The following is a 13,561-nucleotide window of genomic DNA, read 5'->3' as shown; positions in this document are numbered from 1 at the left end:
AAGTAGTTTCATGGGGCTAAAACACAGAAAGCCGCTCTTAACGCACTGCTTATTAATTCATCCATTGGTTTATTTATTCATTTAGACTTTTTTTTTAAACAAGTTAAAACTTTATTTTCTCCCCAATTTTAATTTTTTAAATTGAAGTAGAGTTGATTTACAATGTATTAATTTCTGCTGTACAGAAAAGTGATTCAGTTATACATATATATACATTCTTTAATTTTTATTTTATATCGGCATATAGTTGATTAACAATGTTGTATTAGTTTGTGTACAGCAAAGTGATTCAGTTCTACATACACATGTATCTGTTCTTTTTCATATTCTGTTCCCATTTAGGTTATTGCAGAATATGAAGCAGAGTTCCCTGTGTCATACAGTAGGTCCTTGTTGATTATCTATATTATATATAGTGGTGTGTGTATGTTAATTCCAAACTCCCAGTCTGTCCCTCCCCCCAACCCTTCCCCTCTGGTAACCATAAATTCGTTCTCTAGGTCTGTGAGTCTGTTTCTGTTTTGTAAATAAGTTCATTTGTATCATTTTTTTAATCCCACATATAAGCGATATCATGTGGTATTTGTCTTTCTCTGAATTCAGACTTTTTTGGAACAAGGAGCATAGCTAAGCGTTACATGAAATATGTAGATAAATGGTTTGTTCTTTGTGACCTTGAGAAGCCAGTTGTCTAGTGGAGGAGAGAGGCATGTGAAAACCTGTAAGCCAGTGGAGGAGCTGAAGGAGGGTGGGAGGGGTGCAGAGGAGCCCGGGGGGCCACATGTTCCCTCCTACCCCAGGCAGAGCTGCAGGGGCTCTGCGGAGATGGCGGTCTTTGATTTGACCCACCAGCTCACTTCTTGGTGCATTTGGATGTATAGGCAGAGGCCACCTCAGGCAGAGGCACAGGATGAGCAAAGGCAAGGGGCTCGAGATCCCAGGTGTGTGAATCACTTTCTCCTACCACTTGCCCTTGGCGGGAGAGAGGGGGCAGGGGTGACCACAGTGTGAGAAGCTGAGAAGCAGGGGGACTGTGGATGCTGAACAGGCCATAAAGCAAAGGGCTGGGGTGTGGACAGCTAACCGTGTCTCCTTAGCTCTTTTGCCAAAAGCCAGCTCTGCTTAGGAATCTAAAAGGAAAACTGAGATTATTTATGTGCTACCACCAGCAATACATCGGAGGCCAAGAGGAGTGAGAGTTATTGAGCTGGTTCAAAGCAATCTCGATTATTGAAAATGAATGAAATTGAATTCCACTTCCTACAGAGTCATTTATTGAGAGACAAAAGCAATTAATATTGCAAATAAAATAATTGTGAACTTCTGAACTAAATTACCATGCAGATATAATGTACTGTCTCATCAGCCTTTAAATACTTCATGTATTAGAAACTCATAACACCCGTTTCTGAACCCGAGGCTACATCGTTAACGCTTATTCGTTCTGCTTTTGCCAAAAAGCAGTTCTCAAGAGTAACAAATTAAAAGTCATCGTTTCAGAAATATGATTCCAAAGTTAAAATTCACAACCATATTGAGGTTTGAGATTTCAGTTTGTAAATTAATCCTGTCATTTGGTAAATTAAAAAAAAGAGAGACGAACTGGTAAGGTGTCCCATAGTTCCTTGACAGCAACAGGAATTTTTGCACATTATTGCAAATTTAGCATGTCCTGGAAGTACCTGTTGCCAAGTACCAGGCATGCATTTGATGGATGATTCTGCTGTCAGCCTCAAGCATCCTTGTGGTAACTGATTTATGTACTGAGGGCCCTTGAGAATTCAAAGTGCATTGCATGTGCAGAGATAGTACAGAGATTGTAACTCGCAGAAGTTCCAACTTGAGTCACCTTGTTTTATGGGAACACTACGGGGTCTCTAGAAGAGTCCCTTCCCATTTAGGAAATGAGCTGTCTTAAGTAGGCTTCCCAGAAGCAGAGCTTATGGTGAGGATTGGGGGAAAGTAAGAGGAAGAGCTGGGGAGGGGTAGGACAGGAAAGAGAAGGAGACTAACAAAGGGGTCGTATCAAGAAAAGTACGCTGGAGAGTAACTTAGGTCCTGTCCTGCTGGGGAGCTCTGGAACTAATGTAGGACGTACCCGGAGTCACGGCACCATATTTATTACTCCTGTATCTGATGATCAGCCCACAAAGAGTCACAGGTGCTGGCTGTTTGGAGTGAACACACCTGGGGAGCTGGTGTGTGCAAAGCTCTGAAAGGGATCTAGGAGGGTGTGGGCAGTGCTATGTCCAGTATTCCATGATTATCATTAAATGCTATGGGAAGAAAGTTTAATTTTACCAGTCCATGGTGACAGTAAATAATCACTATCATCATCCTGGGAAACATGCCCAACTCTTGGCAGTTTTCTTGATTCAGAGCCCAATGTGCAGGAAGAGGTTTCAAAGGGGCCAAGAGATTAATTTCCTGCTGGCAACAGGCTGGTGGCAGAGGACTGACACATGCTAGGCACTCTCCTAAGATAGGAAAACAAACCATGAGAGGCGGGGTAGGCACTGTCAGTGTGAGAAAGCTTCCAAACAGCTGGTATAGGCAGTGGGGGAGAGGGGAGCCTCTGAGAAGCCAAAGAGATAGACCCATCTAAAAGCACTGAAATTCAGCCTTAAAGAGTACTGGCTCAAAAACATATCTGTGTGCACAATTTGACCTGTAGCTCACCAGTTTGCAACACCGAATGTCTAAAATAAAGGACCTTAATATGTGCAAAAATATGGTTTGGACATTGATAGAAAACTTTCCAGAATATAGAAAGCAGGTGTAAAGGGAGAAGAAGGTTGAACCTACTAGATTCTTGCCACCTGTTTAAAAGTTGGGACTCTGTCTCAGAGCAATAGATGCTCTTAGTAGCAAGGTGTTTTTTAAAAATTTTTATTGGAGTATAGTTGATTTACAATGTTGTATTAGTTTCAGGTGTACAGCAAAGTGAATCAGTTATACATACACCTGTGTCCACTCTTTTTTAGATTCTTTTCCCATATGGATCATTACAGAGTACTGAGAAGAGTTCCCTGTGCTATACAGTAGGTCCTTATTAGTTATCTATTTTATATATAGTAGTGTGTATTAGTTATCTATTTTATATATAGTAGTATGTATATGTCAATCCCAATCTCTGAATTTATCTCCCCCCTTCTCCTCTGGTACCAATAAGAAGATTGTTTACTATCAATACATCTATGACTCTATTTCTGTTTTGTAGATAAGTTCATTTGTACCATTTCTTTAGATTCCACATATAAGTGATATATGATTTTTGTCCTTCTCTGTCTGACTTAACTTCATCCAGTATGACAATCTATAGGTCCATCCATGTTGCTTACTCAGCCATAAAAAAGAACGAAATAATGCCATTTGTAGTATCGGGTTATATTGTGATGAAATTTTCAGTATATGTCTAATACCTGTTGATTTGTTTAATACTTGTGTGCATCTCAGGGAAGATAATTAAACCCTTCTTTTGGCTGAGGGTTTTGCCATCAGCATTTTAAGAGGATAGAATTCTTTCAATTATTCAACAAAATATAGTGTTATTTGTCTTTACATACAAAATAAAATACTCGCTCAGCGCAATTCTTCCTTTGACCTTACTCAGAATCCTGAGGGAAAAATCTCCTTAATGACCAATAACCAGCTAAAGTCCATGTAAATTGATTGAATGTAGAACAAATTACTAAGCCTTGAAGTAACCATATCGTTAGTATATGAGCCTTCATTGTTAGCTCTCCATGAAGCAGTATTTCATGGTGGCACTCCCCACCATTTAGCCCAAATACCAGGACATTGTTGCAGTTTCCACAGTGATTCACCACTGATGATCAGGTAGATCATTGAAACGTTAGCTTCTAACCTTGAAGCTTATGGGCTGAGTCGGAATGGTCCCACTGCTACATTTAAGCTTTATAAGACTTTCTGCCGGAAACTTCCATGCTTGTTGCCTTCAGCATGCAAACCAGTTCCCCTGGCATTTATAAACCAGTAGGGAAGAGACATTTTAGGGATCTTTTGCCATAAGCACTCTTGTGTACTGATTATGACTTAAAGTAAGATATTCCATTGTTAAGTGACTTGTGGTTGTCTCCGTAATTTTTCAAATTACATTTGAGAATGGGAGTTGGGTTTTGATCGACTTATTTTATAACTTTTAATTTAAGACAAAAATGCTTATTCTAGAGACTGAATTTTAAATCCCTAATCTCTTAGAAACATCATAAGCAAAAATCGGTACTTAAAATGGAGCCTCAATTAATCTAGGTTGGCTTTCCTCACTGACTGAATTTACCAGATAATTGAGTAACTTTCCCCTTCGATTTTTGTTTTGATCACTTGGTGTAGGAAAGGCTTCCTCATTCGTGGATCCTATGGTATTGAGAGCAGCTTCAAAGGAAAAATGAGAACTTCTTTTGTTTCAGTTTCTTGGCCTTTAAATTGTATTTGTGCTTGCTTTTATATTTTAAGGAGATGATGAACTTTAATTCATTCCAACCTACTGGAGGAAGACTAGCCCAAACAATGGAGAAAGCTCAGCTATCAGTTAGTTTTAAAGAAATAGAATATTTTTACTAAAGGCAGTGTATTCAGAGCTTGACAAATAAAGTCCTTTAGAAAAGCTCTCCATGAAATTGAATTATTGCTTAGAAAAAAATGATTCACACAGAGGTGTTTGAAAAACATGTTGCTTACACTATTAATTTGCTTTGGAAGCCTGTCTTTATAGGTGATGTAAAGACAGAGTTCTGCACAATCAGCATTTTATACATACACACACATGCGTGCGCGTGCGTAATATTTCCTGAATTAGACTCTCCTCTCTAGACATGGCTGACCAATGTCTAATCATGCACTTCCATTCCACTCAGATTGCAGCATTCTCAGTGTGAACTTCCTGCACTTTGACTTTCACCTAAATGGTACTGGGGTGCCTCTGGTTAATTATATTTGGAGTTCAAAGTTTTGATTATGGCTGATTTATCAGATGTAATCTTTTAAAGGCATAAAATTAAATAATGGGCAGTGTGCGGGTAAAGATTAACTTTCCCTAGATCATCAAGATTGATGGTCTTGGTGTCCATAAATACACTGGAGGTTGATATAGTACACTCTGCTTTCATGTGGTTGGGTTCTGTAAGTTCTGAGAGGTTAATTGCGGGAAACGTTTTGCCAAACTTGGGCCATTAGAGATTACAGGAACCGACCAACCAATCTAATGACTTTTGATTTTAAGATGTTGCAAAGCTTTAGTTGTTTTGTTCTTTTACCTAGTCTCGCTGAAGTATTTAATGAGATCTGTGCCAAATGAAGCAAAAAGATATGACTCCTGCCCTCATGGAGCTTACAATTGAATCGGCAGGTGCATCAAAACCAAGTAAAAAGCAAATAAGTACAATATTATAAGTTATTTTAAAAAGAGCTCAGAAATGAATGACCTACTGCCCTAAGAAAAAGAATGAGGGCTTCCCTGGTGGCACAGTGGTTGAGAGTCCGCCTGCCGATGCAGGGGACACGGGTTCATGCCCCGGTCCGGGAGGATCCCACATGCCGCGGAGCGGCTGGGCCCGTGAGCCATGGCCGCTGAGCCTGCGCGTCCGGAGCCTGTGCTCCGCCACGGGAGAGGCCACAACAGTGAGAGGCCCGCGTACCGCAAAAAAACAAACAAACAAAAAAAAACAACTGTTTACTTAGATTCAGTTAAAATGATACGCTTCCTGAATCATTGAAATGATTGATTCCATGAAGTTCTGATCATATGGGTAGACATAATCTAGAGACTTTACAGTTACGTTTATAACTATAATTTGCTGCCCCTAAATAATTCTTATGATAATATAATATGTGGTCAATGCAGAAAGATTGCAAATTTACCGAAAGATCCAAAAATTTACTATAATTCTTTCGCCAAGTGGTAGCCAGTATTGACATTTTGGCTGGAATCCTCCCAGTTGCTTTCTGACATACATAAAAATCTTTACACATATACATTTTCACAAGAAATGGAATCCTATTATATGCATTATTTTACAGCCATTTTCTACTTTTTAGAACCAACATTTCCCCATGATCTTTTATACATTGTTTTTATATTATAATTTTAATGGTTGCATAGTACTTAATAACATTGTTGCATCTCAGTTGCCTTAAGCAAGCCACTGTTTACATACATTTGTTTACTAGTTCTTCATTTTTATAAATAGTGGGATGTCTACCTTTTCCTTAATTTTAATTATTTGCTTAGGGTACACTCATAAAAGTGAAATTTCTTGGCTAAACTCCTGAGGCTTTGAATATATGACTGAAAATATCCCCCCAGAAAATCATACTGATGTACACCTCCACTAGCTGGGACTGTGTCCATCCTCTCCATAGGTCACTTTTACTGGGTACTTGTTTTGATTTTAACTTTCATAATTTCGTCACAAAATGATTACAAAAATATGTTCTGTACTTTATATTTGATATAAAATAGGAATATATATTTAATGATTTTTGAGATTTGTAATGTTGCTTTTAAAATAAAACTAAAAACAAAATCAAATTTAGAGGAAATGGGAACTTCTAGGATATGAGCATTCTGAAGACAAAAGTTCAGTGTCTTGTTCTTTACAAAAGCAAGTCAACAAATTACAAATGCAAACATAAGTCATAGAATGGGAACCAAAAAAGATCATGTTTAGAGAAAACAAACTTGAAATCGGGGTAGAGAACCTTTGTCCCCAAGAATCACAGTTGGCTATGCTCTCTGATGAGAAATTAATTTTAGACTGAGTTATAAATACGGTGGTATCTTAGAATTCCTGTGACTATTCTCGTGAAAGAGATTCTAGTGAAATGGTCTGAGAAGAGTGAGTTGTCTGTGAAGGTTACTTCTAATAAAAATGACAAATGGAAAATTTTAAATTATAGTTTTCCCCTGCAAACATCTTTCCCTATGATTGGTAGTTATCAAAATTAAATGATCCTAGGAAATTGGGCGGCTGCATTAAATACAGCGGCGGGGGTTAGAATTATAAGGAATTTGAAAGATTGCCTAACCCAGCTCCTCATTTTACAGATAAAATAGAGCCCTGCAGAGATGAAGGGAACTGCCTGAGGACCCATACCTGGTGAGTAAAGAAAGAAGAAATAAAGAAATTCACATAAGCAGATATTGAAGTAATTTAAATATTTAAAATATCGTGAAAGTTTCCCTATATAATCTGATGCCTCAGATATAACCACAGTTTGGCATATGAACTTTGCAAGTATTTATATGTATACATAGAAGCAAATGTTAACTTTCTTCCGAAAACAGAGTCATACTATATATATATATATATATATATATATATATATATATATATATATATATATATATAAATCTTTCTGCAAATTGTTCTTTTACATACATCTTGTACAGATAGCCTTATTTTCTCTCAGCTAACATGTAGATGGAATAGGGCAGAGGCTGGCAAACCTTTTCTGGAAAGGGCTAAATAATAAACATTTTAGGCTCTGTGGACCCACAGCCTCTGTCCCAGCTACTCAGCTTTGCTGTTGTGTCAAAAAAGGAGCCACAGACAATATGTAAACACGTGGGTGTGTATTCCAATAAAACTTTGTAAAGACAAGCACAGGGAACATTTGTGCTACAGGTTATAGTTTTCTAACTCCTGAAATACAGAAAGAAGAAGAAGAGTGATTTTGGTAAACAATGATGTCTGAGGAGGAAGCATGACGAATGCCCTGGGTATAGAGAGGAAGGGGACTGAGCTTGAGTTTCCATTATTAGATGTGGCCTTGGGTGAGGCATGTAGGCTCACTGGCCTCTTGAGTAAAGTGTGGGTACTAATACCCAGACTGCAGGGTTATTCTGAAAACTAAATGAAATAACCTGTGTAATTCAGTAGTTAGCATATGAGAAAATTCTCTTCCTCCCGGGATGGGGGTTAATGCAGAACTTTGGTACTCAGGTAGGTGAAGAAGCACTTGGGGAAGGAAGAATTGCCCAAATTTACTGATATCTCCGCAAGTCCAAGACTTGTGTAGATCCTCTTAAAAATCATGTTCTCAAACTGTTGGCAAAGTTTGGGTAAACACAGCTATACCAGAATGATCCTGAGATTTCCTGAGAAAGGATTAGCATGCTTTGCATGGAATTTTGCAATAAAGGAAACACTTATAGTTTAATTCACAGTGATTTAAGAAGATGGACGATTTCTGAGAGGGGAAATCTAATTATAGTGAAAATAAAATTTCATTTACCCATCACTTCCTTCATTATTTATTATTTTTTATTGGGAAGATAAGTATGTACAAAGAATAGGAAAGAAAAACATATTAAAGTGTACTAGGAAAAAATAAGGAATTAATGTAATGCTACTTAACTATAAATTTCTCATATAATCACATTTTAATTTATCTTCAAGTGAACCTACTGGGTAAATTCAATTGGTTACTTTAAAGCAGAATTCCTATAGCCGTTCCAAATAACTGTATTTCTTTTTCTAATTCATTTCCAATTTAACGTATTTTTTATGACATGATAAATTTGTTTTTTTTCTCTGCTGGGATAGTTTCATTCAACTGAATATTTTAAAATTGAACACAACATTCTTCTGTTTTGTGTTTATGTTGTTGTTTTTTCTTAACTCCGAGCTAGCTCTTTTTGTCCAAATTTAAATGAAAACTGGAATAATTCTATTAATTTATTGTTGCAGTTTATATTCTGGAGAGCAAAGTATTTTATACTAATTAAGTATTGCTAATAATGACTATGGCATAAAACTTAGGGGAAAAAAGTTAAGTGATTCAAGTTGATATAGTGTTCATTTTTGAGAATAAGTATGTGAATATAGTCAAGATATTTTGACAACTGAAGAATTTGCCCAACCTGATCTGGCGGTTGAGTCTGAAATGTAACACAGCCTTTTAATAGTCACAGAAGTTATCCCAGCAATGAGATCTACATCAGTGGTGGTACCATATTAAATCTTATAGTGAGGAAAGTATTTTATTCTCCTTTCACGTCTCCTCCAAAATTTTGATTCTCTTGACAAGAATGGCTGTGTGGTGATATTCCATCTTCTGTAGCTGTTTTTAACAAAGAGATCAGCCCTGAGACTTACAGCTATCTTTAGGCCACTAAGGATAGTGGCCTAACCAGGATTCAATTGCACTGGGTTTTTTTCCCAATCCTTTTTATTTTTACAGTTTACCTTATATTTGTGGTAAGTGAAGCTGATTTATCACTTATAGGAGTGTTATAACTTGTCCATCTTAAACGTATTTATTCAGGTAAAAAACAAACAAAAAAGTGTGCTGACCTAAATAAAACTAATACATGAAGAATGGAAGTTGCTTGCCAACAAGGCAAAATTCATGCCAGTGGAATCTGAATAACAGAAGTTTAAGAAACAACTTAAAGACTATAGCAGTCATAAAATATTGGCGCTCAAAGGGATCTGTAGTGTGTACTAGTTGAAGACACTTGTTGTGCAAATAAAGAAGCATAGACCCTGCGAGGTTGGGGCCTTGCACAGGGTCACATTCAGGCTCAGTTTCAAGATAAGAGAAGCACTGGTAAATAAATCTTTTTACTTCATGTGCCTGAGAGGTCTCAGAGGGTGTGGTCTGGGTGAGCTGAACCAGAATTAACAACTCCTATGTGACTTAGTAAGACTCAATTAGCGAAAACTGTGATTACCAAATGTCTGGTTGCAGTTGGGTGTTCTTGAACTTTTGTTGTCAAGGGCATCATCGAGCTAGAGGGAGGGGATTATGTAAAGGCAGGAGGGAAGAGTAGACCCATCTTGCCTTTTTGTAAATGCCAAAGCTAATTTCAATGATTGCTTTAGCAATATAACGATAACCAAGATTAAAGCAAGCAGGCATCCACTTTAGGATATGAGAGCTGGAATTTTAGATTTCATTATAAGATTGCCACTTCAACACAATAGTAATATAACGGCAATGGATTTCCATTTTTTCTCCATTTCTGTTGAAATATTATCTCATAAATATACTTTGATACAAAAGAGATCTCTCAATTTCACGAGAGCTCCAGAGCTCTGCTTTATTCTTTTGCTGACTTATCCCCAAAATATCTTTTTGATGTACAGCTTCAATATTCTTGCCAATGCCCATGACATCAGCAATCAAAAATGGCATTATTTTTAGTATTTTTTTTTTCACATATAGTTGTAGGCTATCCAAAAAAGGGGTCTTGCTTTTAGTGCTCACTGAAATGTTCTTATAGTATCATCAAGGGACGTTTGTGACGCATGTAGCTAATTGTTCCATTAGAGGAAACATACAGCATCTATGAAAGGAGATAACTTTACCCAGTGCTAACCTAAAATGTATGTGAAGCACTTAGGAAGGGAACTAACACCTTTATATATTAGGATTTCTTGTACTAGAAGAAAGCGTTGTTTTCCCAAATTATATTTTAGGAAACTGAGTTTCTGAGACCACATAGCTGGAAAGTGTCAGAGCTCTGCATCTCTCTACTCCACTGCACTTGCAGGTCCACAAATTGAACTGCAGACCACTTACATGTGGATCAGTCTTCCCAGAACTCAGAAGCGAAATGTTTCACCCACTGAAGCTCTGAGTTAAAGGTAGTGATCAAATGTCATAATCAGTGAAGTTCATTTAGTTGAAGAACATAAGAAAAGCATAAATTGGTTAAGTACACTTGATTTTAGGCATTATTCTAGAACTACCCTTTTTTTTCAGTTTCTGGAGTCACTCCTATGTTATTGTGAAGTCTTTTTTCTATTATTTTAGTTATTAAAACCCTTGCAGAGAATCTAAGATTCATTCGGTTCGCATAAAATTTATTTCTACACCATAGAGTGCTTTAGTGAAACTTGAGCTCTCTGAAATATTGGCGTTAAAGAACTAGTTATTGGGTTAATAACTATGCTTTTCCTCTAGATGGTCCATTTAAAAAGAAAACTGAATATATTTTAATATTCAGAAAATGATGTTAAACTGCTGCAGTACAATAAGCAAATCTTTGCAGTACACAAGCAGCACTGGCTACGAGTAGTACTGATAGTGTTAACCTGACTCAAGCATTATAGAAGTACTTTCACTAGATGTGCCACATATTGGACTAATTTTTCCGTTATACTCCTGGTGATTTAACAGACATAACCAAGATAGACATGAGCATGATTGTTCCACCCAAAGCATGACCAGAATTCATGGCTGCTTTCCTTATCACAGTGGGCAGAGGCTAAAAAGTTCCGCAAATAAATGTGTAGTTAGGGAATTCTTGGTACCATATCCGAGAATCTAGGGTGTGAATTCCCTACACGAATCCAGCTCACACGGGCCAAACACACGAGGAATAACGTCAGAGGGCTGACGCAGGGCTGGAAGGCATGGGAACCACTGGCTCTGCCCTGAAGGAGGGAGCTGCCTGTTGCCTGACATACCTGATGGCTTCACCACTTTGATGGCCCTTGAGATTGCTTCGTAGAATCACTCGTTTTTTTCCTGACACACCTGATGGCTTTACCACTTTGATAGCCCTTGAGACTGCTTCGTAGAATCACTCTTTTTTTTTTACCGATAAAGGAAGAATTTTTTAAAAGGAAGAAAGTGGTACTCCTTTCTTCTATGATCCATTAACTAGTGCAGAAATATGCCCTTCCCACCCCACCCCCTAGGGGAACACAGGAGAGAAGAAGTCATACAGTGCCAGCATATAGAATAAACAGGGGTTTTTTTAATGACCCAAGGTTCCCTTATTACTGTAATGTTTAAAGAAGCTGCTGCCTTTTCATTTTAATGTGAGATGTAATTTTCCTGTTGTTTTCCAAGGCTGTCAGGTAACAGACAAATTGCCTTTGATAAAACATGCTTTCAATTTCTCCAATGTAATATTCAATTTTCATTTTCATAAGGAGTTGCTTATTTTGATGGCTTGAATGGCTTGACTAGGATGTCAGTGTCTACTCATCAAAGATTGTAGTCTGAGTTAGAATGCAGGAGAGCATATGTTACTATCAAATTTATTATGTAAAAATACATTTTTGTGTTTAATTCTTGAAAATCAGGAGTGACAGGCCATTTGAGTAAATAATTTCTCTTTGTCCTATTTCTCCCTAAAAGTCACTTAGAAACAAAGGCAGTTTGGGCAACCGCTTATTGAAGAATTTGGGCAATACTTTTATTGAAGAAAAACGTGTTCTAACCCCTTGGATTCCAACTCCTAGAATTTCTGCTAGAAATTCACATTCCTCTTTTTCATTTCACTACACTGACTCTGTGTGTGTGTATCATACACACATACTTTTCTCTCTTTTGTCCTATCAATACATAGAGCAGACCTCAAAAGAAATTGTTAAAAATCCCCAAATGGGACTTCTCTGGAGGGATCCAATGATTTAGACTCTGTGCTTCCACTACAGGGGGCACAGGTTCCGTCCCTGGTCAGGAAACTAAGATCCCACATGCCGTGTGGTGCAGCCAAATAAAAAATTATAAAAACCAATTATAAACGTAGTATATATACATTGCAGAAAACTCTGATAATACAAAAATAACAGAAAAAATAAAATAAAAATCAGCCATGTTAAATCCCATGTATACATTTTGTCCTCCTTTTAAGAGATTATAATTAAGAGATTATCGTCGGAAAAGTTGTTCCCGCAGTGAGCTATCTTAGCTCATCTGCCAAGGCAGAATGACCCAGCAGCACCCCAGTATGTGGAATGGTGCCATGCCTTCTGCCCCCAAGCCCTGCCCTAATTCCAGTCAATTCCATCTGAACAAACTGTGAACCCACACCATGTGCCAGACGCCTTGTCAAACACTGAACACACACAGCTGAATAATGCACAGGTCCTCACTGGCAGATACAGACACAGACTTACCAAGGAAGTGCCCAGCAAGGGTGCAGCTAACTCTACACGGGCACCTGGGAGAGACAAGCATTACACTTGGGTTGTAGAGGAAGAATTCTGCCTGGAGCGATCATTTGAGTGTTCTTGGCACCCTGAAGGTGACTGAAGGCAGAGGGTGAATGGTATTGCCTAGGAGAGTACAAAGAAGGTTTGGTCCTGTGCTTCCGTAAGCACAGGACCAAACCTTGGAGAAGTCGCCACATTTTATGGTTGGCAAGAGGAGATGATGTTGCAAAAGAGATTAAAAAGAAACAGAGATGTAGTTGGAAAACCAAAGAATGTGGTATGCAGTAGACCCAAGAAGAGAGTGTTTCAAGATGGAGGAAGCGGTCCATTAGGTCAAATAATATTTGTTACAATAAGATCTGAAAGATACTCATTGGGTTTAACAACACAGATGTTATTGGTGACATTGACTTTTTTGTTCTTTGTTGTTCTTGTTATCTTGTTCTTGCTGTTTTGTGATGTGATGTAAGAAAGAAACCAGACAGGGCTGTATATAGAAGTGTTGGTAACATCTCTAAATGCGTTTTATCACAATATAACATTGAATGTAATTATTTGGTTACAGGTCTGATGTTTTCTTTTTCTTTTTTATAAATTTATTTATTTTTGACTGCATTGGGTCTTCGTTGCTCTGTGTGGGCTTT

General features: G+C 37.7%; 1 long non-coding RNA gene across 1 annotated transcript; it reads left to right on the top strand.

Moving 5' to 3' along the window:
• The first annotated feature begins 365 nt into the window (after window positions 1-365).
• LOC141278438 (uncharacterized) lies at window positions 366-7,119 on the top strand. Its single transcript, XR_012331189.1, has 3 exons — window positions 366-382; window positions 2,985-3,041; window positions 7,067-7,119. It is a non-coding gene; the product is annotated as an uncharacterized lncRNA (long non-coding RNA).
• The last annotated feature ends 6,442 nt before the right edge of the window (window positions 7,120-13,561 follow it).

This window comes from Tursiops truncatus, chromosome 4 (genome assembly GCF_011762595.2).
Source record: "Tursiops truncatus isolate mTurTru1 chromosome 4, mTurTru1.mat.Y, whole genome shotgun sequence".
Classification (NCBI taxonomy): Eukaryota; Metazoa; Chordata; class Mammalia; order Artiodactyla; family Delphinidae; genus Tursiops; species Tursiops truncatus.
Note: the sequence above shows the minus strand (reverse complement) of the source record. Positions and strands in the feature narration are given on the sequence as shown.